The sequence below is a fragment of the Falco rusticolus genome, chromosome 9 (genome assembly GCF_015220075.1).
Source record: "Falco rusticolus isolate bFalRus1 chromosome 9, bFalRus1.pri, whole genome shotgun sequence".
Classification (NCBI taxonomy): domain Eukaryota; kingdom Metazoa; phylum Chordata; class Aves; order Falconiformes; family Falconidae; genus Falco; species Falco rusticolus.
The window spans coordinates 53044952-53070292 of NC_051195.1; the positions used below are offsets into that span (position 1 = coordinate 53044952).

At 49.7% G+C, this 25341-nt stretch overlaps 1 long non-coding RNA gene across 4 annotated transcripts; it reads left to right on the forward strand.

Annotated features, from left to right (window-relative positions):
- Positions 1–1862: 1862 nt before the first annotated feature.
- LOC119154160 lies at positions 1863–16724 on the forward strand. 4 transcript variants are annotated; one of them, XR_005106350.1, is made up of 5 exons: positions 1863–2021; positions 3787–7871; positions 10928–11056; positions 16118–16231; positions 16381–16724. It is a non-coding gene; the product is annotated as an uncharacterized LOC119154160 (long non-coding RNA). The 4 variants fall into 4 exon arrangements; XR_005106352.1 differs by having other exon boundaries at positions 3787–7316; positions 7777–7871; positions 16118–16724; XR_005106351.1 differs by having other exon boundaries at positions 3787–4053; positions 5691–7871; positions 16118–16724.
- Positions 16725–25341: the final 8617 nt, after the last annotated feature.

Consider the following 25341-nt stretch of genomic DNA (forward strand, 5'->3'; position numbering starts at 1 on the left):
TTAATTATGAACAGCTATTACCAGAGATGGAACAGCCTGTCAGCATTTGAGTGAGGGGTAAGAATGACAAGAGATCCGTTTGTTTCACATTTTCAGGGTGTTGGTGGGATTACAGGACAGGTTGCAGAGTGCCTGAGCATCCCTCTCGGCACACTGCCACGGAGCCGGGCTGCAGCGGCGAGCCAGCAGGCCTGGGCAGCGATCCTTCGATCCTTCCCCGGCCGCCGGGAACAAGGCAGCCCAAGCAGCCCAAGTCGTGCAAGAGAGCCGGTCACAGCAGGATCTGAAGAGGAGGAAAACAAAGCAGGTATCAATGATGCACGAGTCCTCTAACAACTTTCTGCTGTTGGACTCCCAGGATCTGTACCTAACGTTGCCAGCTTAAACTGTGAGGCACAAATTTTGCTTGTGTCCCTGATACATTCACCAAGATCTCACCCTCTCTTCTCAGTCCTGCAAAATTTCAAAATGTGTGAATAATTTAAATTATTTTTGCCTCATTTCCACTCTCTGGTATGATTCTCATCTGCCTGTCTTGTTTGCCTGATTTATGAAGGTTTGGGTTTTTTTAGGCATCACCTCCATTTTTACTAAGGGAAAAGAATTTTTTTTTGTGTGTTAAATTTTGTTATTTTACTGCCCACTTTCTCCTCAAGGCCCCCAATCTGGTGAATCCCTTCAGCAGTTACTCCACTTCAGGCATGCAGTTAAATCTTCTTAGAAGAAATGGTCTTGGGTACAGAACTAAAATTAAATATTTTCCTAAATTGAGTCAAATCTTCAGCAAATACTCCAGCTTGCCCTGCCCCTAGTTGTGACTATATTTGCAACCTTTAATTTTTTGGGGGACGTTGGGAGAGGGGCAACCAAAAACACATTTAGAGAGAACTTTCCTTTTCCTTCTATTTCTTTACACTTTGCAACAAAAGCTGCTTTTCACATAAAAGAAAAAAAAAGGACACCCCTTCCCTAGCATTGACAACGTTAACTGTTCAAAAATCAAGGAGCAAGCTTCCAAAACAGCAAGATTTTTAAAAAAATATAGTTGCGATTCTTGTACTGGCTTTCTGTTTTAAGGGAATGGATGCATTGTATTTTCAAGCCATTCTCTCTAAGGTAAGAAAGTTACTTTTTAATTGAAGGCTGAATTCCTGATCCTAACACGTGCCTTTTTTCTTCCTGTGCCTTCTTCCTCCCCAGGCTTCATGTATAATTTTAGCTGGAGAGATCCCATTTCTGCCTGTGATACTGCTCTCCCAGGGTGATGCCACTGGGTTAGCAGCAGGCAGCTGGGTACTGCAGCTCACCAGGCTGGCGTGAGTCTACGAGCAGAGCCCAGCTTGACCGGGCTGACTTTTCAGAACTCATGGGCTTGATCCCCATTCACCTTTCATAGTTGCAAAACTGGCTTGAAAATCACCATGTAAAAAAAAAATTAAAAAAAAAGGAATTAGCAAGTGGCTTCTTTTTTGATGCCATTGTGTTGTGGAACAGCAGGCCAGCTTTCAAGCTTTTTGCTGCATCCGCAACAAACAGTTATTTCTTAAGAAAAAGGATTATAAAAGTCTGCTCAGAGCTTTGCATATAATCCTATGACTCCGGGACCCAAGGCTTTGAGTAATATCAAAATCGAAATAAATTCTCCCTGTGAGAATCATAAGAATCTGCCAAATTAGTTCACAGGGGTAAACAAACAGCAGAATATTAGTATTCCACACTAAGAGCTAAATCCTATAAGTGGGGCCAGGGTTGCACATGGATTATCCTTTTATAGTTCAGGCATGGATTTACCAAGGGGATTATAGGCCTTCCCTCCCCACCCTCCCGTCCTCTCCTCCACCCCCAGCGCTGCCCAGCGCAGCACGCTCCCACCGCACCGCACCGCCCGGCCATCCCGCTGCCAGCGCAGGGCGCAGGCTGCAGCTGCCCCTTGCTCCTCCACCTCAAGCACACCGGGAGCAGGGGCAAAGTGTTACCCCTGAGTCCAAGATGACAATGGCAGGACCGGGAGCGGTGCTGAGGTCAGTCGGTCCCAGGGCCTGAGTGGGTGCAGCATCCCTGGGGGGTGGGGGATTAGCCCCCCAGATGTCCAGACCTCCTCTCTCCCCACCACTACCCTGCACTGCCTGACACCGTTTCCCAAACTGGGATAACGACAATTCGAACTGACACTCTGCTTCAGTTTTCCTTCCCTGCTTCTCTGATGCTGCAGTCCTGATGGCTTGTCACTCTTAATACTCTGCACCCTTCCACTGAGTCCCTCGAAGCGTCGGAAGGCTTTGATTGTGCCCAGGGTAGTTTGCATGATGCCGAGGTGCCACGTACTTAGAGATTTGATGTACTTACTCCCTTCTTGACTCTCTTTCCCTACTGAATGCATACGTTTGTTTTTTTTTCTTTCATGTGCATGCACAATCACAGACACACGCATATTTTTATTAAAGTAAACTGCTATTTTTAGCTGGGGTTTTGCTGCTCTTTTCAGGCAGAAACAATTCTGCAACATCACTTGCTTGCTCTGATCCTTTTATTTGTGTATTTTATAGACTATTACGATTATATAAAAGTGCCCAGTGCTTTACAAGACACAAAATACAGATAATCTCTGTCATGAAGAGTGCGCAACCTAAACAAAACAGACAACGTAGACAGGGCTCTCTGAGAAGCACAGAGGAGTGAGCATTGGTCTTGTTTCGTTTTCATAAATATATTGCTAACATTATTGGACAAGAAATAGACACGTTTTCTTCTTCTTCTTCCCTTTCCATCCTCCCATTTAATAATACTTCCCTCTCATTCGTGCGAGAGAGTTATGATGCAGCATGAAATAAAGCCTGGTTTATGTTGCTGGCCCTGATTCAACAGCCCCGAATCCCATGCTTGCTCCCGAGTGCTCACATGCTTAAGATTTCTCTGGATTGGTGCCTAAGATCACGCAGTCTATTGACAGCTGCCCTTTTGCTTACAAATGAAACCATCCCTAAGTCAATAAGAAAAAACCCTTATTCTCCTCACCTGTTTAATGCCACGGCTGTGGACTGCCATAAGGTTTGTTAAAAAGCTGATGTCTACAGAGAAAGTGGTAAGACAAAGAACATCTTCCCTACCAAAGGGAGACGGTGCTCTGTGTTTACATACAAATCAGTTTCTGGGGCTTTTGTTGGTTGGCTCTAGAAATTTGCTGGGTGGATTGACAAGCAGGGGCTATTTGGTGTACTCCTGCCCAATGCAGAGCCTCATCACTTTAAACGGACACTCACATTTTGGAACGAATCTGCATTTGGGTAATGAGCACTTCTCAAATAATTTTTATGATTTTTTTTTTTTTATAAAAAAAGGTCATTTCTTGCCTGCGTTCTCCATACCCATACTTACCTCCCATCCTAATGGTTTTAAGTATTTGGGGGTTGTAAGTGCAACAGAATTCTGCGATGCGGAGGAAACCATGTACGTGGTCCTGTACAAAGGCAGTGGAATAGGGGAGTAAAGTCGGTGCCCAACCGAATCAAGCACAGGTCCCCTGGAGTGGAAGAATTGTCTGGCTCCAGGGGGCTCACTTGGCATTTGGCTGACAGATTCAATGGCATTTTCTTGCTATGCGACCCAGGTCCAAGTCACTGGATGAGCCCTATGGCTCAGACTCCTAGCTGGAAGATAGAGATGCCTTGCAAAGTTAGGGAAGTTCATGCATGCAGAGGAAAAGCAACTAGCGGTTGAGATGCTTTGCACATGTTTCTCATCTCAGCATACTGAACTGCTCAGTTGTCACTGCCTTCACCTTTCCAGATACAGCGTGTGGAGTGATCTGTCCCCTGGGCATCAGCCTCAGAGACCCGGAGAAGAGGGCTGGCTGCAGAAAGTGCCAGGGAATCATCCACAGGGATCCTCAGGTGGGAGGAGGACACTTCAGGAAGGTACACTGGAAAATGCAGAGATGAAGCTGGGATATTCCCATTTGATCTTCCCTTCCCGTTTTCCCTGGAGGTGGCACAGCCTGGAAGGAGGCAAGTGTGGCAACATGGGGGGTCTCAGCCAGAGCAGGACATAGGAAAGGTGAGTCCTCATTCATAGGTGGCCACCCATCAATTCATCTATGTAGGCATCCTCAAGACAGGGGTGCCCCAAACGCTCTTTGACTTGACTTGTGATACCCAACAAGAGCCGTAATGCCTGTGCCCCAGCTGTGCCGGGCCACTGCCTGCCCCATGCCTTGTGCAGCCACTCGTCTCGTGGCAGGCCTGGAATGAACTGCTTCTGCTGACGGCCTCCTGGGCAGAGTGGGATAACGTGTGGGATTCCCTTCCAAGTTTGCTCTCACAACCCTCCCGCAGCATGAGGCAAGGAGGCTCCTGGTGCTGGCGGGGGGAGGTGTGAGCGCTGGCCATGACTATGGCTCTGCAGCTGGCTGGCGGGGTGGCCTTGGACCGGCCACTTGCCCCGCTCTGGGCCCTCTGCTCTTGCCCATTTGTTGTCTGCCCTGTTGGTTGCTGTTCTGGGGCAGGTGAGCCCTCCTCTTTGGCCATCCACAGTGTTTGGTTGCTACCGAAACAAGGAACAGCACATCTGTGGCAGGAGGTTCCCTCCCTCCGCCTCCAGCCACAGCGGGACACATTGCTGGCATGCCACGGCCGTGATTCAGACCCTACCGATGACCCACATTTGCTTCTGCACCCAAGTTGTGTGTCCCGCATCAGACCAGCTGCTTTGACAGGAGGTTTTGGCTACTGCCTCTGTGAATTAGGTCTCGGACCCTGCTGGTCTGATGCTGAAATAGGGTGGCTCTCCCTGGGAGGGTGCCTAAGCTGCTGTGGCCCACCCGTCTGCCTGCTGTTGTCACCCATGCGCAGTTTCATTACCAGTGCATTCTTCTTCTGAAACTGATACAACAGTTGTAATTAGTTAAGGTTTTCTCTTTCTATCTCGAGGAGCCTCCTGTCTTCAAAGACCAACTTTTAAACATTAACTCTTCTAAATGTTTCCCCCCACGTGAGGCCCTCCCCACCCTGCCTTGTAAATTATGTTCAGTCCTTTACTTCGAGCAGGCAGGTACTTAGTGTGATAAATTCAGGTTAGTGTCTCCTTAAGTGCGTTATGTATGTGTGTGTGTATCTGTGTGTGTGTGTGTAAAGACGGAGTGAAATAAAGTTGTATCAAGCCATAAATTACTGCTCTAGCACCATAAATTGCCAAAGGAAAGCTCAATTTTTGGACTTTCCTTTCAACTAAATGAGATAATTAATGTAAGAGGGAAAAAAGTGGGGGAGACCTTCCCCCTCCCTGGAGCCCTTTGCCTTGATGTTTGGCTATGAAACTTCAAGGCTGCGGTGGGGTGGAGATCTCAGTGCTGGAGCGGGGGAAGCAGCAAAGGAGCCAGAGATCCAGGAGGGTGGGGGTCATGGCGATGGGTGAGTGTTTTCATTTTGCCAGGGCTGTGGGAGGGACTCTAATGCGGGCTGTGACCCTATTTAATAAAATGCCTAGGAAAGCAAGGGGCCGGGGCAGGGGCGGGGGGGCAGAGGGAGACACGGTGGCTGGGGCTGGCAGGAGACTGTCATGAGATGAAAGTGGCCCTTCGTCCATTCCTTTCCTCCCTCTCTGCTGTCAGCACTTTTTAATGTCAAACAGTGTGAGTGGTCAGTGGGGCTAGTTTCTGTCTCCACATACAATTTTTTTTTTCCCACTTTCCCCAGAACTTCAGCCAGATGAATTCACTGCTTGGGAGCGACTAGCAGCACGGTGCGGGTGGCCCTGCAGGCATCCTTTTCACCAGGACCTTCAGCTGAACTTTTTTTCAAGTCTTTCTCTGAGGCAAAATCTTGTTAGGGAATGTCTCCTTTCTGCCGTGCCACCCTCAAGTCCTAGACCACCCTGGGTCTAAAGCTGGTCTTACACAAGCCACCACCGAGACCAGCGTGGGCATCACACCATGAATATTGTCCACATGATAATCTGGTCCCTGTGCACTGCACTGAAATTCAGGCAACTTACAGGTGTCCCTGTGGGCCCTGCCACCGGTCTGCTGGGAGACACTGGGTCAGCCATCACACAGTGCCTTGGTTTCCCTCCGTTTAAAATGGGGGCAATCACGATTACTTCATTTGCGATAAACTTTGAGATGTACAAAAAATGCAAGGTAAGAAACTGTTGCTTCTATCAGCTGTGGTAATCTGCAGGTGAGATGGTACCATACAGCCCAAAACTGCCTCGCAGTGAGGTGGCTGCCTGTGCTGGGACTATGGTCACAGGGGTAGGTGACCCTGGAGCAGCAAGTGCTGCCAAGTGTTGACTGTATGTGCGGTGTCAAGTTCTGCACACCTCCGCTGTGCCTGCGGGCCTCGCTGGGCCAGGGCATGCTGCGCCAGCATGTGGGTTGAACATGCACTGGTGGGTAGCACCAGGCCCTGCAGCGGGGCGTCTTGTGTGCAGCACCCGGTACCCCTCGTCCTCCGTGTAAGCGACCTTAGGGGGGTGCTGGCTGCGTGTGGCTGTGGCTGAATGTGGCAGCCTCTCTCAGCTGAAGAAGGGCTGCAGTTCTGATATCACCATCCCGTGCAGAAGCACCGTCAGACATCTAGATTTTCTATGGTCTGGGTGAGCACAGCCATGTACCCCCCTAGTGCCAGAGCCAGCACCACTGTGGCATGTCACATGTGTACTCTGGTGTGTGTGGGCAGTCCAAGGATTGCTTCAGAAGGTAAGGAGATCCATGTTTAGGCTTCAGTCCTCTTTTTTGATACAGACTCCTTACATGGCCTCAGGACCTAGCTCAGCCCAGGTCTCTCTCCTTTTTCTAATCTTGGTCCAGAGGGCACAGCACCAGGCTGTCACAGCAGTGTTAGGAAAGTAAATATTTCCTACACTGGGAGACAGGTGGGCATCTACATGGTGCCAGACATGGTGACACTGGCTCCATGTGTTTGCAGTGTTTGGGATGGGCTGGCTGAGCGTGGAAACTGGCAGGAGGTATGCTGACACTGCCATTTTCCACATAGCCTGTGTTGCATCACCTGGTAGACCTGTGTGCTGAGCCACGGTGAGTGACTCTGGTGTGGGTTCATTTTTAATCACCCCGTGGTTATTTTAGAAGGCCCAGAGGGGCTCAGCCCTCATGGGTGAAGACAATTCACCTGTGCAGTGGAGCCCGGCCACAAGACTCCCTGGGAAAAGTGATTTCTTGCAGCTTTGTTGATGGGAGCTACCTGATGAAACTGTGGCAAGCTGATTGCTTACAGTCATGAGCCTGAACTGTGCTGTGTTCTGCAGATGAAGATGAGGACACATTTTGGCACTGGTGAAACTGAAATTGTCACCTTTTTGTAAGTTTAAGCTCAGGTAACCCAGCCTAGGCAATGGCACAGTTTGTCCCCTCCCTCTCCACAATGTTTAACCTACCTGTCAATGTCAACCATGCTTGACACATGGACAGAGCCCACCAAAGTATTCTGTGCCTGCAAAATGTGCCAGAATTAATGATGGGTTAAAGAAGAGAGGTTCACATTGGTGCCAATGACAGACTACTCAGCTAGTCTTCTCTGCTGGCCAACCAACACCTCCGTGCCCAGTGGCCCAACAGCACGTGGCTTGGAGCCAGTGACAGCAGGCAAGCTGAGGGTCCTTCTGGGGCTGTGGAAGGCACCAGAGGACAGGTCATCCACTGCGGTTATTGCAGTGGTGACAGAGGGAGGGCAAAGGAATCAGGACCCAATGCCATCAGAAACCAGGTTTCACTGGTCCTGCTCATCCCAAGACTTGCTTTGTCTTCCCCCTTTTTTTTAGGTCTGTGGAAAATCCTGCATCTCCTCTCTGGCCTGGCCATGCAGTCTGCTTGGATGAGGCAACGTAAAGCTGCGAATCGTTTTCTACCTGGAAAGGTGCAGCTGGGAGGGGAGGAGATGGGAGGGTGGGGAAGGGTCTGACTTGGGCACCTCTTTGTCCCTGGTGCGGGGTGCCTCTGTGGGGGCTCACCTGTGCACCCCAGGGAAGGTTTGGGGTGGCAGGAGGTCCAGGGGCACCTGGGTGGGAGCATTGCCACCTTGCCCATGCCACACTGGCATGGGGTGCAGGCCGAGGGGACACTGCTTGTCCCTCGGGGGTGTGATGTGCGTGGGGCGGGGGGAGCGGGGTGGCCTCACTGCAGCTGGCAGGCGCGTGCTGTGCTGTTTCGCAGCGGTGTGTGTGTGTTTGGTGAGGAGCTTTGGCTGTCTTAAGCACCTTTCGAATACATTGGGCACAGCTCATTGAATCCTCTAACAATCCGGCTCCTGTCTTCTTTCCCCCCTCTCCCCCACAGCCAGCGCCTTTTTTCAAGAAGCAGCAACAATGCCTGTGCCCCATGGTCCTGTAGGCTCCTTCCCCATCCCTCCTGCCCAAGGACCGTGCCCCCTCACTGCCCCATTTCACAGAGCCCCTCTGAAAAACAGATTTTGTTGCTGGCAAAAGGTTCCTTGCTGGTGAGGATTTTCCAGAACTCAGCAATTCCCAGGCCCTACCCTTGCATGGGGAGAGCTAGTTAATGGACCATTAACCAGAGGAAGGGGAACTCTCTAGTGGCTGCAAGCAACAATAACAACAAAACAACTCAAAAACAACAAAGCATACCCAAGAAAAATGCACCAAACATCAGGAGGAGTTTCAGGGAGAGGAGGAAAGAAAAAAAAGCAAATCTAGAGAGATGTGATTGTAAAACCTTGGTTAAAAACCAAAGCCTTGGTAAAGTAGTTGCCTTCTCTGGTAAAAAGGAGAGGAGTTAAGACTTGACTCACACAGCCCCAACAGCTCCCCTTCCCTCTGCCTGCTCCAGCCCTGTCGCAAAATGCTCATGCCCGGACTGAGGATGCTGCAGGAAGGCAGTGGAGGATGGTGCCTTGGGACCCCATCATCTGCCCCCATGGTAGTGGCCCGGCTCTGGGGAAGGGCAGAGGGCACGTAGGAAGGCGAGGGATGGAGTGAATATAGGCTCAGGAATGTGGGTTGTCAGGGAGAGGATCCTCTTTGGGGAGTGCAGGGATACATTAGGGCTTGGGGAGTGAGAAGCTGGGGAGCAGCAGTGCTGAGTGTATGCAGACAGCAGCTATCCAGGGAGGTGATGAAGCACAGAGTTTGAAAATGAAGCAATGCAGGAGCAGACTTGGTACTTGCAGTACCCACAGTGTCCCCGAGCTAGCTAGTGTCAACGGCTTATAAGCCCTTAATGGCCTACCCATCTAGTTGAGCTGTGCACCCAACATAACAAAGCTCTCTGGGCAGGGAATGAGCACCCACTTGGGAATTAGAGCCATGTTGCTGTGCTGAGGCACTTCTCTCACTGGTGCATGCCTGGGGAGAAGCTCTCTTGCAACCCGATTGTGGACTGCCTTGCACGGGAGAGCCCTGCGGTCTCTGCAGCCTCCCAGCACCCTGCTGCAACACAAACAATGCAAATCATTCTTTCCAGATCTGCACCCAGAGTTTCACTGTTATCATTGCAAATTCACTTGCTTTGCTCTCCAGCTAAATACTTTGCACCTGGAAACATGCACTTGAATGCCATTTTCGTGGTGCTTGCTGGTTGGAAATCAATATTGATTTACTTGTGCGTGTAAATACAGAAACGTATTTATAAGTTTCAGATCAGTTGCAAACACATGCAAATTCTGTACATAAATTCTCACTCATTTATGTAATCTGTTCAGTAATATATCATTAAAGAGAGCACATCTACTGCCTGACTAGAGTTGCATTTGCAATGCGCTGAGATCAGCTGTGACTATTCACTTACCACACTCCCATGCCCTTGCAGCTCCCAGCAGTGGGTGATTCTCTGGCTCCAGGTACCTTCTGCTCTTTTCTTGTGATGTGCTATTACTGTTTTCTTTTTTTTGTGTGCATCTTTTGAGCACAAGTAGGTTTGGTTCAGGATTTTGGGAAATCTTCTGTGGTTTGTGGCATAGGGAGTGGTTTCTTTTAGGCTAAACACCTGCTGCAAAGCGATTGCAAATGCTCTGGACTTGATCGCATAGTTGCTCTTCTCTACTCTAGTGTCCCTCCAGTGACAGATCACAAGTAGAGTAGGAATTATTTACAATTCTACAAAAAAGAAACATGGTCAAGCAAGACATCATTAAAATACACTCTTAACAAGACATGGTGTGTGTATTTCTCAGAGTTGTCATTTGAGAACTGCCCACTAAATTACTGCTCAGAGAAGTAACTCTGAGTGAAAGGAAAAATCGTCTGGTTAAACATATTGTATGTAAGTGCTGAGAAAATCATTAACATATATATGCTGTAGAGAAGAGAATTCACCAGCTAAAGTCTATCAATAAAGATATACCACATTTTTATGATGCTGGAATTAAAGAGACCTGATAGAAAAATACCACACTCATTTTATCAAAAAATATGGTCTTGTCAAAGCTGTTTCCTTTCCAGGATAAATGAAACTCAGCCATATCAATATTACTGATTTTAAATTGTCATTTTTAAGCTCAGTGCTTTATTATTTGTAATTATTTAATAATTCCAGCAGATGTGAATTGGTCAAACCCCTGATTTCTTCTTAAGCCATTTTGACTATTGGAAATACTACAAAAGCAACCCTGAAAAAAAGGCACTGAATTTTATAGGCACAACAAAATATTCCTTAGTGTTGCCACTTTGCACACCAAAATGTTTCTGAAGAAGGCTTTCGGTTCAATGAATAGACCTGCATTAGAAGTTGTAAAATGAAGCACACAGGAATGAAGATTCTTCCCTGTGTATACCTAACCTGGAAGAAAGTGTCTGCTGTGTTGCGTTATTTGATGGGTAATTTATGGTTATAGCAGCTGACAGAGTTTTAGCCCAGGGCAGAATTAAGGCTAAATATTAGCTTTTGGCATTTCTATTTCTTGTTGCATAGTGGTGTGCATTGCATAAATGTGAATTTTTGCATTTGTTTCCTGAACAGTTTTAAAGAAAGAAACATGAGACAAAGACAAAGAGGAACAAATCAAACTCAAGAGAAGGTGCATGCTGATGGCAAGAAAAGGGGCTAAGAGCTTCAACCAGCCTGTAATAGGTCCAGGTACTCCAGCATGTACGTACGTTAAAATGTTCTGGGTGTGATTACTTAGTTCACGGACAGGTACCAACCCACGATCACAGAAAGCTGGAGCTCTCTCCAATTCCCATGGTAGCTTCAAGAATGAGTTCACAATAATGTGTCTCTATATAGGGCATACTGGTATTAAAATAACTGTCTCACAGATACGTTTTATGTGTGGTGGGTGCAGGAGATCTTTGTTGCATATATGCTGGCTCAGTTTTTCTTAGCCGAGGATGTGAATTGTCCTCCAAACTGCCATTAGTTTTGATGAGGACTGGGTGGCTATTTGACTTGGATGTCTCAGCTGACGGGAGCAAATCACACTGGAAAGCACTGCTGCAGAAGCTTGCGCGTGCGACGCAGGCAGGTTTTGCACGCTGTGGTCCTGTGGTCCCGTGGCTTTGGTCTGGAGCGGGAGGGAAACTGGCCCCGGGCAGGATGGTGGAGAGGTGTGGGGTAATCTTTGTTTGCCTGCATGCCACGTTGGGGCTGCAGAGCTCCTGCACCTGAAGGGATGTGTGTCGGTTACACTCCGTACACACGTGCTTGTTAGCAGGTAATCTGATGGTGCCATTCGCTGTGGCTTGTGCAACTGAATGACTGCACACAGGGGGCTGGGTATTAATTACACGCTTGAGAGGTGTGTGTCTGCATGTGTAGCTGTGGTCCTGGGGAAGACCCTGAGTTTGTGGCATTGTCCCTGTGCTTGTGCAGCTGTGGCACGCGGTGCGGAGCTGTGACACGCCACCTTGCACCCTCGACAGGTTTTGCAGACCTCGCCAGGCAGCTTCTGCATGGGGTGCTGCTACAGCTGGCGCATGTAGGGTGGGTTTGCTGCCCACTGGGTGGGTTTTATAGACTGTGCGTGTGCCTCCCTGAGCACAGCTCTGAGACCACAGCCAGCCGCTGAACTCCAGTGGTAACAAACAGCCCCATTAATGCAGTGTCACAGATTTCATTAGGGCGTCAGTCCCAACCAACATGGCTATAAATCAGGAAGATGGTACAAGGGCTCGCGGGCCCTGGTTTCAAGGGCCACATAGCCAGAGACTCATAACGCTCAAGAGGAAATGATCATGAATATTATTTAAAAAAATCAGAAATGTATATTAGAAAATCTCTGAGCTTATCAGATGGAGTGAGGTTGGGTAATAGCTGTTATTTATACTGCTTGTGCAGAGTGATAAAGTGGTGCTTTATGACCTGTGGTTTATCACTTAGAATAAGAGTCATGTGACTCCATTAAGGTTCCTTCTGTAGAAATGAAAAAGGGTAAATTAATGTGGTTTTTTTATTGTTAAATATTTGCACTCTCCTAAACCTGGTTTTTATTTTCTCTACTTAAGAAGTAGCGTATAAGCACAAATAAGTTTAAGTTTTGATTGATGGACAGGTGGGGTGAAAACTCCCTTTATGTGAAAGGCTCTCTGGAGTGAGCCAGCCTCCCACCTACTAATCTCTATCAGCGGGGCTGGGTTCGGAGAGGAGGGAAAGGCAACATGGTTGGCACGGTGACACCCAAAAAGCCATTCCCGTCGGCCTCTCTGACCCATCATCTGCTGGAGAAATGTACCATAGTCCTGCTGCTGCCCCAGATCCTGTTGCTGCTCTGTGGAGGGAGAGGGGGCTCTGCGGAGGCCAGGGGTGGAAGCAACCTAGGGCAGCCCGAGCAATGGGAAGGAAGAGCTGCTGGCCAAGACGAGACACTCCCAGGAGAGCACAGGCTCTGCCTGAGTGAAGAGAAACTGGATTCCTCAATGATTTCTTGAACTGAGTGCTAGAAACTGTCCTTAGAGGCATCCATGTGGGCACTGCCACAGCCATGAGCTCTGTGGAGAGCCACGGGCAATCTGCTGGGACAACGCTGTCACTGGAACCTGAGTGGGAGAGCAAATCACAGTGGTATTAGTCAAGAGGCTATACCATTGCTGTGGGCATATGCCCCGTGGTAGCGGTGAGCTGCAGCTGCTGGGAAGGCAGCTGGCACACACAGAGCTGGTGGGCTGTGACCAGGTGCCCTGGGGCACAGGAAAGCACCAGGAGACCAGCAAACCCCAAGGAGTTGCTGGGCTGCCTCAGGAGTCACATCCAGACTTTCCATAGAGCTTCTGGTATAGTCCGAGGTGCTCACAGATGGGGTGTCGGGAGAGAAGCAAGACCAGGCTGGTCAGCAGGAGAGCATGACAGCAAGCAGGTGTGGCAAGGTCGTCACTGAATGGCAGTGGTGAACACTCTCCTCTCTGGTGATGCTGGTATTCACAGCTCTGCGCTGCCTACATGGTGCTTTGGGGCAACCGAAGGGTCTCTCAGCTCCCTGTGGGCCTCCTTCAGCAAGGTGATGGGTATGGGTCAGCAGAGTGGAAGCAGTCAGGTTATTAGCAGCCCCTTTACAACCAGATCAGAGCACACTGTGTAGCTGATTACGGGACTCTGCAGTAAAAAAGAAGATGCCCCAGAGTGGCAGGAGCCCGGTGCTCGGATTCATCTGTCTGTGACTCAGTTTTCTTGCTTGTAAGGTGGGGTTTACCATGTTCACCTTCATCAGAACGTATCTGGCAAGGATAATTTTTAAAATGCCTGTGGAGATACAAAGGACCCCAAGTTTGCTAAAATTTTTTACAAAGTTTTCTCAAAAACTGAATCTTCTTCCATCTAAAGAGCAAAAGTATTTTTGACTTTTGAGAACTGGAGGGGGAAAAGGTTTCAGTAAGCTAAAAAAACCCCCACAAAAACAAACAGGGAAACGTGAGAGAATTATCAGCACATTTTTGCCGTCTCTCTTCCCTTAGATTTTGAAAGAATGAGTTTGAATACTTGGTGCTTGTTTTAAAATCCAAATCTTCAAGAGTACTTGCAGGGAGGCAGCTGCCTGGAAGTGCAAGAGGGGTGGTGCACCAAGTGTCACAGGCACACAGCACAATCTCTGCCATTCCTGGTAAGTGCGCTGGAGCGGGGTTTTGATTTGGTGGCCTTCAGAAAGGCCCTTCCACCCCTCCTCTTCCCTGCAGGCACCTGCATCTGCAGGGATTTACCACGCCATGCTGAGTGCTTGGTTCACCCATGCGCAGTGTCTGCCCGCCGGCAGGACCTCCAGCCCCCGTGGTGGCACGGTGCCCCCAGCACTGCACGAGCCCTGGGCAAAGAGGCAGCTCCTTCCCAGGCAGAGCCCAGGGCTCAGCTCACACCGGCATGGGCTGGTACTGCAGAAGCCGCTGCCACAGAACCAGCGAAAGGAAGGGGAAAACAGTGGTGGCTTGGGAAAAGAAAAACAGACAAACCCAAAATAAATAGAGGAAGATATAACCAGATTTATTTCTTTTTCCCCCCAAAGTCTTGTTGGTTATATTTAGTCTCTAATGATAAAGCCTTCTGAAGCTGGCAGGCAAGTCCTTTGCCTTAGGGACAGTTTCTACAGCTCTTCCTGGGACTGAGTTACAAGCGGGGTCCTGTTGCACTAAGAGCAGAGTGCCTCACAGTCACAGAAAAGTTCAGGTTGGAAGAGACCCTGGGAGGTGTCTAGACTAGCCTCCACCTAAAGCAGGGTCAGCCCCAAAATTTGACACAGTAAGAAGCTGCTCTTCCTTTCAAGGGCAGGAGCAATCTAAGCAGGCAGAAGGGGCTTCGCGGGCACACACAAGATCAATGGCATAACAGGCAGGAGGCTGGGGTGTCTCTCTCTTTCTGGCGGGCAGATGCCAGCTCCCCAGAGGAATCGGCATTCAGACTGCACGCTGCAGCCAGATGCGCCCCTTGGGCTGGTCTGTGCATTTTGCTGTGCATTCCGCCCTGTGGTGAGGCTGGGTTTTCTCTCCAGGTGAGGTTTTGAGCATGGGTGGTAGCTTTCCAGTGACCTTGTCTGTAGGCAGAATTCAGCCTGATGTCTAGCTCTCTCAGCATATTGCCTGTGTGTTCCTCACAGTCATTTCCCATCATGGCTACGTGCTAATTGTCTCTAGGGGAAGTGAGGAGAAGGCTTATTAATCTGTGCACTCAGGAAAGGTTGTAAATCACCGTGTGTTTCCAGCGATAAAATTGGCTAAATAAATTAAAACAAGCACTAATGACCCAAACAGAGCTCTGATGTAGTGGGAGTGGGCTGGGGCATACAGCTATGTTTGGGTATAGGGTACACCTCAGTCATACACTTCCTGACAGCATCCTTGGATATCTCCAGCTATACACAGTCCCTCTACCCAGGCTGGTCTGCTCCAGTGCAACACCAGTATCGCACGCTGTTCTTTCCCTTACTCTGCAGTGATGGCCTTAGCTTTTTAGCTCAGTTTTTCTGTTCCCTTTGCTTTTCAGTCCAGCAGAGCTTGGAGTTAATTCATCTTTGTTCTCTGGCACTTCTCAACAAACCCAGTGAACTTCTCTTCAATGCAGATAAGCTAAACAGCATCGAAATCAACAGAGATGTATATCCATTAGCAACACCACAGCTGTCTTTTTAGGTGTTAATGTAGAAAGTCCATTCAGAAAGATTTCACACAGTAAATAAAAAGGCAGGTTTGCAAACAGTCTGTCTGGTGATGAACAGCCAGGGTGGAAAAGTCACCCCATAGTCCTGTTTTCCAACAACCTCTCTCATCTGGCAGGCCTGCAAAATCCTTCACCAACTATTCATCAAGTGCCACTGAAATGTCTGATCTAGCTCTCTAGAGAAGGTGTTGGTACCAGACAGTTCCATGTTTTCTGTGCAGTAATTGTCCCTACAAGAAACCTTCTGAGAATATCCTCCAATGTTTTCTGGGATGATTAAATACTACTCTGTTGTGTTGCACCATCCAGCTTCAGCCTCTTGATATCAAGCAGAAATGACTCATTTTATACCCACCAATCCAAGAGCTGCTTCTCAAACTGGCAGTGCTCTGCTGCTGCTTGGGATAGCTCACCTGCTTGTGGACGTACCTTGCTGCCTTCCTTGGAGACCATGTCTTTCAGAAAAGAACATAAGGAAAGAGATTTCCTTGGTACCACCTTCACAGAGGATGCACTGAACCATTGTATCCCTCTGTCCCTGTAAGCTCACCAGCTTTCTGCTTTTTTCCCCAGAGGATGTGGGTCTCTGCATTTTCCCTTGCTAGCAGAGGCTGAAGGAATGCTTCTGCTGCAGATGGCCACCACTGCTGGGATGCATGCAAACGCCAACAGCAGAACTGTGCAAAGGTGAGGAAGACGAGGTGCTGCCATGGGAGGTCAGGGTTGTGAACAGAGGCTCCTGGTCCACAGTGCAGTCTCCAGGGTTGCCTGTTCCCAGACTGAGCTCAGGCAAAATCCTTCTCTTGTGTCCTCCTTGATGAATGTGGTGCTTCTAGATGTCACAAACGGAGAGCCAAAACACTGGATCCAAGGGTGGCAGTGCCTCCACTCTCTCACCTGTCCGGACAAGACCACAGGTTTCTCTGGGAGCTGAGTCCAGCAGCATAACTAAGCATCTGTTCAAGCTGCCTGCAAGGAGCTCACCAAACCGTGGGTGCCTCTATTTGCCATGCCAGAGGAGAAAAGCACCAACTGTCCACCAGCCTTGAGCTGGGCTCAGGCAGCACCTCAAAAATAACATGATTTATCTTCTATCAGTCACCTCGGTCCTGTGGGCCCAAATTCTCTGGTTTGTCTTTGTATCTTATAAACATAAGAACTTCTAAGAAAAGTGTTGTCAGAGCAGTAAAAATGATCAGTTATGTCTTTCTATCATTTGTGCTTTATGTGAACAGCATACAGATGGATGCCACCAGCCCAACTGAGCTCTGAAGTCCAAAGAGCTTTTATTCCACTTGGTACCACCACTGCGCAAGTCCACAGCAGACACTAGCTCAGTCTCTTGGGCCTTATTACAGCTCTTTTCTGTGTTTCCATACAGCAAGTTAGCTCACAATTTGTTCTCGAAAACACAAAACGTTTTGTAAACAGTTGTCCCCTTTGGAATTTTTTCCATGTCCTTTACTCAAAATATCTCCTCTTTCCATTCACTGTATTTATTTTTTTAATTTTCATCTGTTTGTCATTTTTGCCCCTTCTCCTAATTCCAATAATTTTCAAAATCAGTAGTGCTGAAGGACAGTAAAGAGAAACAGAAGAGATTATGCCCCGAAAAGAAAAAAAAAAAAATCCATTCAGAAAGCCAGGAAGCAAAATCAACAAGGAGAGCTTTGAGCTTTCTGTTTTGCTAGGAAAACTGTTGGTTCCTTTTGCACCAAGTGCTGGGCCTGATTCTTCTCCAGCAGAGTGCAGCCAAGAATTACAAAGCGAGTCAACAGACAGTGGAACTGAGTTCATCTGAAAAGTGGCCAGAAAAAACCTCGGGCTATGTTCGAGGTGTCCATTTTTAGAAGGAAATTTGCTTAGGCAGAGGAATACTGGAATATTCAGGGTGAATGACTCTCTGTGTGTGCGTGTGTGTTTTGGATCTCAGCACAAGGAAGGGGTGTCTTGCCACCCCCAGGGGTCGGGAATAGTGCATGCATGGGGAGGACCTATTATATTATTTTTCTTCCACCTTAATGAACTCCTCTCATGTCCACCTCTGATCAGTGGAGTATGACAGAGGGTGATTGAAGGCCAGTCTCCCAGGAAATGAAGTTTGTTCACACAGCCCAAGTATGCTGGCCCTACTGCTGCCTGCCTCTGATTTATAGGACCGAAAATTCCTTCCTCCGGTAACAATAACGCTCTTAAACTTCAGATCCCTCTCCCTCACAGAACCTCCAGACAGGGCAGCCTGAGCCCAGGGGAGACAGGAGGCACCCAGCAAATATATCCATCAACACAACTCGGGTTTCAAAGGCACAGAGGACCCCACAGGGTTAGGCTCACAAAGGCAGAGGAGAGCAGCTACCACCCCCAGCACCTCCTCCTGGCAAGGGGCAGCGGCTGTGCCCCATGGAGGGGCCGCAGCATCTCCCCTGGGCCAGGCAGCAGAGCCCAGCATGGTGTGTTCTGGGGAGATCTGAGCCCCCCAGCCAACGCTTGGTTCTGGGGCTGGGAACGAGTCTGCTCGGAGGTGTCCTAATGTCAGGGGGCTCTGCCTGCGCCATCTCCTCTGGGATGGGGCTGCTGGCTGGGGAGCAGCCCAAACGCTTTGTCTGCCTGCCTTTGGCGGGGGTTTCTCGAGTGTGCTTTGCAGTGCTGCCAGGCAGGAGCGGAGGGCTGTGGCTGCTGGCTGCTGGCACCGCAGCACTGGGCTGGTGCTGAGAGGGGCTCTCACAGCCAGGTGCTGCAACAGCCCAGGAAACATCCCCTCCAGAGCACGGCAGGGCCCTCAGCTGCGGCCGCGGCCTGCAACAGGTGCAGGGCATGCCGGCATGGCGCCAGGGGCTGTGCCCACACTGTCCAGCGGGGCTGCCTGCCGGTATGTGCTGTAGCCAGGTGCTGCCTGAGAGACCGAACCATTGCCCAGCCAGGGAGCCTGCAGGTAATTAAACAGGACGAATGATCTTGGGGCACACTGTTTCCAGGTTTTGTTCTATTTAGTAGCAGAGACAGGGACATGCAGTGTGGCTACCAAGGCAGCCTCTGAGCTGGCAAGGCCTGCACGCATGCAGGCACACACGCACGATTTTTGGAGCTGGGGTTTCATACTCGAGATTCAGCGTTAACTGTCAGTGTTCTGGGGCAAGGAGAGAAAAAGAGCTTGAGCTCTTTTGCAAGAGGGCAGTGGTGGCTGCCAAATTGCAAGGCAAGTTTTGGCAAGAAACAAGTTCATTCTGTAACTTTCTTTTTTTTATCATTTACTTATTAACAGTTCGCTCTGGCTTTCACCTGAAGCTCCTAGACAGAGCAATTAGCAGGGAGACAATGATCTGCAGAGGGCAAGGAGCAGCCTCTGCTGGCTGCAGGGGTGGGGGTGGGTGGGGGGGCAGAGGTGGGGAAGGGCTGCAGGAGGCCGAGGGTCACCGGGGACAGAGCTATTTATGGCCCCAAGGGGGAGGATTCAGAAAACGGCCATCTAGCTTGACTTGATTTCCTTGACCTATCACTGCTGGAGATAACCGGCATACCTCCCTGCCCCCATGGGCTTCCAGTGCCCCCAGTGGCTGGGTGCAGGGATGGACTGGTGAAGGTGGTAGTGGGCAGAGGAGAATGTGGCGGCCCACATGCCAGCTCCATTAAACCTGTGAAGTGGTATTTTTAAGTGGGAAGGAAGAGATCTTGCCACTGGCTTGTAGTCTTCCCCCCAGCTAGCCCCAGTAATGGCTTCTGGACAGAGACAGGAACGCTCTCCACTCTGCCTGCCAGCACAGCTGTCTCCCCTCCCAGTCTTTGCTGTGGTTATTCGGACAGAAGGTCTGTGGGACAGTTACCCCGCGCCCATGCTGGCAGCCAGCACAAGGGTTCCGATCTCTGCCTCGCAGCCTCCCGCACTGACCGCAGTGCAAGGAGCTGCCCGGCAAAGAGAGCGTGTCTGGCTTACACACGTGTATCTGACCTCCGCGTCTGGGCCAGCCCCTCAGCGCCCTGCTACAAACACTGTTTTGGAACGCACCCCTTGTAAATCATGAGCCTTTGCTTATTTGTGTCCTTCGGACCACCTTCCTTTTGCTGGAACCTGCGGAGACCAGTCGCGACCGCTGGGGGCTTCCCAGGCCGACACGCAGTAAGAAATGTGCTCTGTGGCATAAGAGAGCGACCCTTCCCCTGAATGACTGCCTGCAGAGGGAAGGGTTAAAGGCATGACATTAAGTTAGATAACCATGTTAAACTGCATCTAAAAAGGAAGTTGGTAATTACTAATATGTTTTTGATGAAAACATGACCTTTTCTAAAATGAAAAGCATTTTTATGGAGCGATCCTATGAGATGCCAAATGTTTTGGCCCTGATCTAGTTCAATATTTAAACACACACTTCATTTCTTAAGCTGCTCATGTGCTTAAATATTTTGCTGGAGCAAGTCCAGAGCTCTCAGCATTCTGTGTGGTGTCAAAGGACCGGGCCTGTGTTTGCAGCAGCGTTGCTGAACTCAGCCTGTAATAATTTCAGTCATCACACAGAAATAATTTTCTGTTAATGTACTACCCAACAAAAAACTTAAACACATTTCCCTGGGATTTGTCTCTTAGGCGTGCGTTTTCTGATGGTGCTCCAGCAGACAGGCTTACAAGCCAGTGTATCTGTGAAACAAGGCACCTGTAAGTAAAATCTAGTGGAAGCTAATGGGAAATTATTTTTTTCTAAAAGTTCCAGGATTGTCGCCCAAGACCTCACTTTAAAAGTGACTGAAGACCCACAGGGAAAAAAATGGAGTGTGTGGACCACCCCATCCAGTCAAAGCTGACCAAGATAGTTTGAATCATTCACAGAAATTATTCAGAAAATAATTTCAGGCAACAGATGGGGAAGAATTATCACCTGATGGCAGACAACCAGTGAATAGAGAAAGAGACCAAGTTCTTGATCAAAGTAGTTCTCTGCAGATGGCTGAGTTCAATAAGAAAGGATAAAAAAATTAACCTGACCATTGACAAAAAGTACACTAGCTGAATTTCACTGGTCCCGCTGAAGGGAGTACAAAGAACAAGAAACAAACAGCACTAGGTGGGAAAAGGTGAGTCTGATTTCTAATCTTGTGTGTTGTAATTATAGTGTTAAATGTGCAAGTGCAAAGTGAACCGATGAGATGGCATAACTAGAAAGAATTTGTGGAAGAGATCTGAGCAGAAACAGGCTCTGTCAAAGCCAAAAAGGATGCATGCCAACGTTGTTTCTCTTGGCATAGGTCAAAAAGCAGACTGTGTGACAAGAGAGAAATTGGAGAAGACTGAGATAATGCCCAATTAGATCATGCAGTTCACCTCCCTGGGGCCCGTGACAGAGTGGTAAGGAATTTTTCTGCTGGGGAGGGAAAAAAGAAGTTCCCAGAAAGTCAAAAAACTTTTTTCTTCCCCTGCTACCCCCCCCCCAACCCCCCCCCAATCTTTAACTCAAAACAAAACCCCACAGAAAAATGCTGTTTCAAGCTTAATATGTTCACTCCCTGCTGACTGTCTTACAGGAAAAAAAATTCAGATACCAACTGTGAAAATGCTCAGTAAGTCAATGTTCCAGTTTCCAGCTACAACAAAATTTTGGGAAGACCTAATCGTGCTTCTTGTTATTGTTGAAATCCTTCTCAGTCCTGTTTAAACCTGAGCTCCATTGCATCAGAGCATCACAGGTGTGTTGTTAGAGATGTCCCCAATAGTGCATGGCCAGAGCAGAGCCCAACTCGCCTGTGCCTGGCTTCGCCCAAGCTGGGATGGGCCATTTGCCCCACAAAAATGAGCTGCTTCATTCTTGTGGCTCCTTTTTGTACGTGTTGTTACAACTGCCAGGAACTCTTGCGGCTCCGGAGGGAGGCTGGTCACTTCTGTAGTTGCTTTCAAGTGAACTGTGAGCCTGCTTCAATTCTGAGAAGACTTTGGGGAATTACTATCCTTCCCCTAGGCCCAGAAGTCATGATGCTTACACGACCTCTAACGGAGAGCCTGGCTGGCTGGGCTAAATTTGGCAGGAGCCTTCTGTACACAGGCAGCAGGAGGGTTGTGAGCAGCACCTGAGCGTGTGCTGAATTTAGCTTGCATCGAGGCTGTGCTGTGAACTGGTATCAGGGCCAAGAGCAAAACTGTGATTCCCTGAGCACTGTGCTACCTACTGTACCACAGCATCTGCTCAGGCTCTTCTGGCACCAAAACATTCCCTGTAGCCTTTTTCCTCAGGGCAATCTTCAAAAGCTTTAAATGGTGAAGATTCCTAGTGGGTTTCACTGCCAGGAAGTTTCTCCCTTAATTTTATTCTGCTTCATTTCTACCTCCTTATATTTAGAGAGAAGTCCCTGCTGTTATCCTGCCATCCTACCTCACCCCGGTTTTATTATCTTCCACCTAAACTTCCTGGGTTTGCCTTCACCTCTAGCAATGCTTTTAACACTCCTGGGACTGAAACTCTGCTCTGTGATGTGCTGGTGGGGATGTAAATCCAGCTTACCAGACAGCGACAATCAGAACCATGGTTTGTTTTGGAAACATACTGACCATTAAGTGCCATATTTCCTTACTGCCCTGTGTGATAGGGCGAGTTGAAGACACTGGCCATGGGGAGGGACTGGCTTGTGCATAGCTGGTTCTTCACTCAGAAAAGGAGCAGTAACTCGTTACCCTTCTACCTGTGGGTGCTAGGAGTACCAGCACCTATAGCAGCAGCCACGCTAAGACTGGTGGATTTGAACCTGAGCTGGCCAGATGCTAGGTAGCACCTGCAGCTGCACTGCACAGAAACTGCTGGCACTTGTTCCTGCATGTCCAGGACAGAAGGAGGCAGAGGGGAGAGGAGGTAGCACTGCTCCTAGGAGGGGGCTGTGGATGGCTGGCTCATCCCCCAGCCGGGAATGGCCACCCTCCAGGCTGGATGGGGATCGTGGTCCCTCCTGCACATGTGGCACCAGAGGGGCGGATGGCAGAGGGGGCTGCTCTGACATGTCCTCTCCCAGCGAGGGGGGACCCTGTCCTTGTGGGGCTGTCAAAGGCCAGCTCAGCCCTGCGTGACCAACTACAACTGCTGCTCCTGTGTCCTTTCCCCCCGGTGCTGCGTTCATTAGCTGTGAGGCCTCAGTTTTATGGGAACCCTCCCACCCAGCTTCCTCCTGGCTTAATGACAGGCCCATTAAAGAGAAGCCAATAAAGCCACAGTGCAAAAGCAGCGCAAGAGCCGGCTCCCTGCCCAGCGTTTTCACGTGTGAGCCAGGTCTGGGGGCAGGAGGAGGCAGAGCACCCCCACAGAGGTGACCCCTGAGCTCGTGGAGAGCCCACATCTTGCGGGCCAGCTTTCCTGCTCCACTTCGGGGCTCTCTTGCATAAACCTTTCCCACTGTGGGGTTGGGGTTTTTGGTGTGTCTTTTTTTTTTGTCTTTTTTTTTTTTCTTTTTTTTTTCTTTCTTTCTCTGAAGAGGGAGGTACAAGGTTTTTTAATGAGGGGAGGATTAACAGGCCATAAGACTCAGCCCTGAAAGAGCCATCGGTCTGTGGGGCCGCCCAGCGGGGCGCAGGGTAATTGGATTGGATCCCGAGGAGCACCTTGAATCGGTTCTGAGGCAGCCGCAGTGGGTTGCTCCGGAGGGGGCTGGGGGCCGAGGAGGAGGGGAGCGTGTGGCTCTTTAGAGAAGCCAGAGCCAAGATGGGGGATCAGCCGGCTCATTAAGGGATTAGAGTGTTTGTTCTTCTCAAGACTTTTGTTGCTAAAACACTTTGCGCAGCATTTTCTGGAGCCTGGGGAGCTTAAAGAGCTTGTCAGAGCCCTGCTCTTGTCCCCACGCAGGAGCAGAGATGCTCTCTCCTCTGGCTGTGTTGCCAATGCCAGCTGCAGCTATTGCTAGTGACGGCCCCGCTCTCTCAACCCTTCCTGTCTCTGGTCTCAGTGCTTCTGTCTCCCATGGGTTTTGAGGTAAAAGAAGGGGTTGACATACAGGATGAAGCAAATCAGCGCATCAGGAGGGAGTCCTCTCACAGTGAGGGATACTCTGACTTGGGCTTTTTCCTTAGTATTTGTTGCATGGACAGTGATGGACTTTGCATGTTCTGCGGTGCTCTCTGCAACCTTTTACCTCCCCATAGACTTGTGATAGCAAGTCTAGGGCACAAGCTACTCTAATTTGTGTATCTGTCCTCCATATGAATGCTGTGGCTAGAAATTACTGCATAGGCTAATTTGCCTGCCAGCACCATCTGAAAAGAGCTGGCTGTTGAGATGCAATGCCAGAGGAGGCCGGACAGAGAAGGAATAGTGCATCAAGATCTCACCTGAGAGCTGGCCAAGGAGTTTGGTGGTCCTCTGGACCGTGGGGAGAAGCTAAAAGCTCTAAAGTCCAAATCAAGAAGCGCTCAGATAGCAGGGTGGGCTATTAGGAGAAAACATCAATGGCATCCATGGATAAAGCTGTGTTGTCATCTGTTCATCCATCCTCATGGCCCACACAGAGACTAATTCTCACCTTACTTCTAGCTGAGCATCCCTGAAGCATGTGGCTCTGGGCATGGACAGACGCTGGTGGCAATCTGGAGCCGCTGAGCACAAAGGCCAGGGGAGGTGTCAGAGGGGCTATGCAGTACTGGGGATCACCCCATTTTAGAGGCCCTCTTTACCTCCCACCACCGTTGAATCGGTGAGTGAGCACCGACTATCACATGGGCAGCAGCAGTTGTGGCGCAGGGACAACGCCGTAAGAGCTCTCTCCCTCTGTGGGGTGGGCACATCGGCATGACCTGAGAGGAAGGGAGTTCTCCTGTGACTTCCCCACAGGGACACTGTGGGGCTGAGCCCACCGGGTTTGCAAGTTCACCCCTGTGTCCAGCTCGCACCTGCAGCCACCTCCAGCCTGGCAGCAGCATGCCAGCACACTGCCAATCCCCGCAGGGGGCCACAGCCCCTTCCCCACAGGGTGGCTGGCTGCCAGCACAGCATGTCAGCTTCAGGGTGAATTTGGCCCCCACCTTTAGAGAAGTCAGGGGCTATGGGGTGTGTGTGTGTGTTAATGGGTTGTGTGGAGCAGCAAATGGAAGCAAGTTCAGCAGGACCTCTCCAGCTCCCAGCTCCTGCCTCTGCTGAGTGGGAGCTTCAGCTGGGAAGTGTGTAGAGGCAGGGGGTGGGAGAAGAGGGGACAGATGGGCAAGCAGGGGAAGAGGGTTACAGGGAAAATAAATGAGAGTCCCCTGAAATTAATTGTTTGAAGGGAATGCCCCACTCGGCTGTGAATTCTGAAATGATTATTGGATTTGCAGGCAGATGGGGAACAGAACGGGTCGGGTGCACGATTAATATCTTATTGATAGCGGATTAAGAGAGCAAGATCAAATCTTTAACTGAGTGGAGATGCAGTTTATCAATTTGTCACAAAAAATGTAGCAATCAGAAGTGGAGAACATCAGGGGTGGCTTGTGGATCGATCCGTGTCAGTGCCTCACAGCGCATCATCACGAGGAGCCCGGCTTCCCTCCAGGTGTCGAAGAGCTGGAGGAGACCAGCTTGGTGCTGGCTGTGCTCAGAAGGGTGGGCTCAGGGACAGTCGGACCACTGGGTGAGGGGGTACCACCAGGAGAGCTGCAGGCAGGTGATGCCATGCTCCCACGGATGCTGTAGAGCAGTGCTCCAGTGTGGGATGCAAGCAAAGTAGTGGTACTTGGGGAGCACTGGCTTTCCCAGATAGTGGGAGATGTGAAGGCTCAGCCCTTAGAATAGCAGCAGATGGGCTGGCAACCAGCCAGAGCTTCCTAGGCTCCAGGGCAGGGTGGGGAACTTGCTCAAAATTAC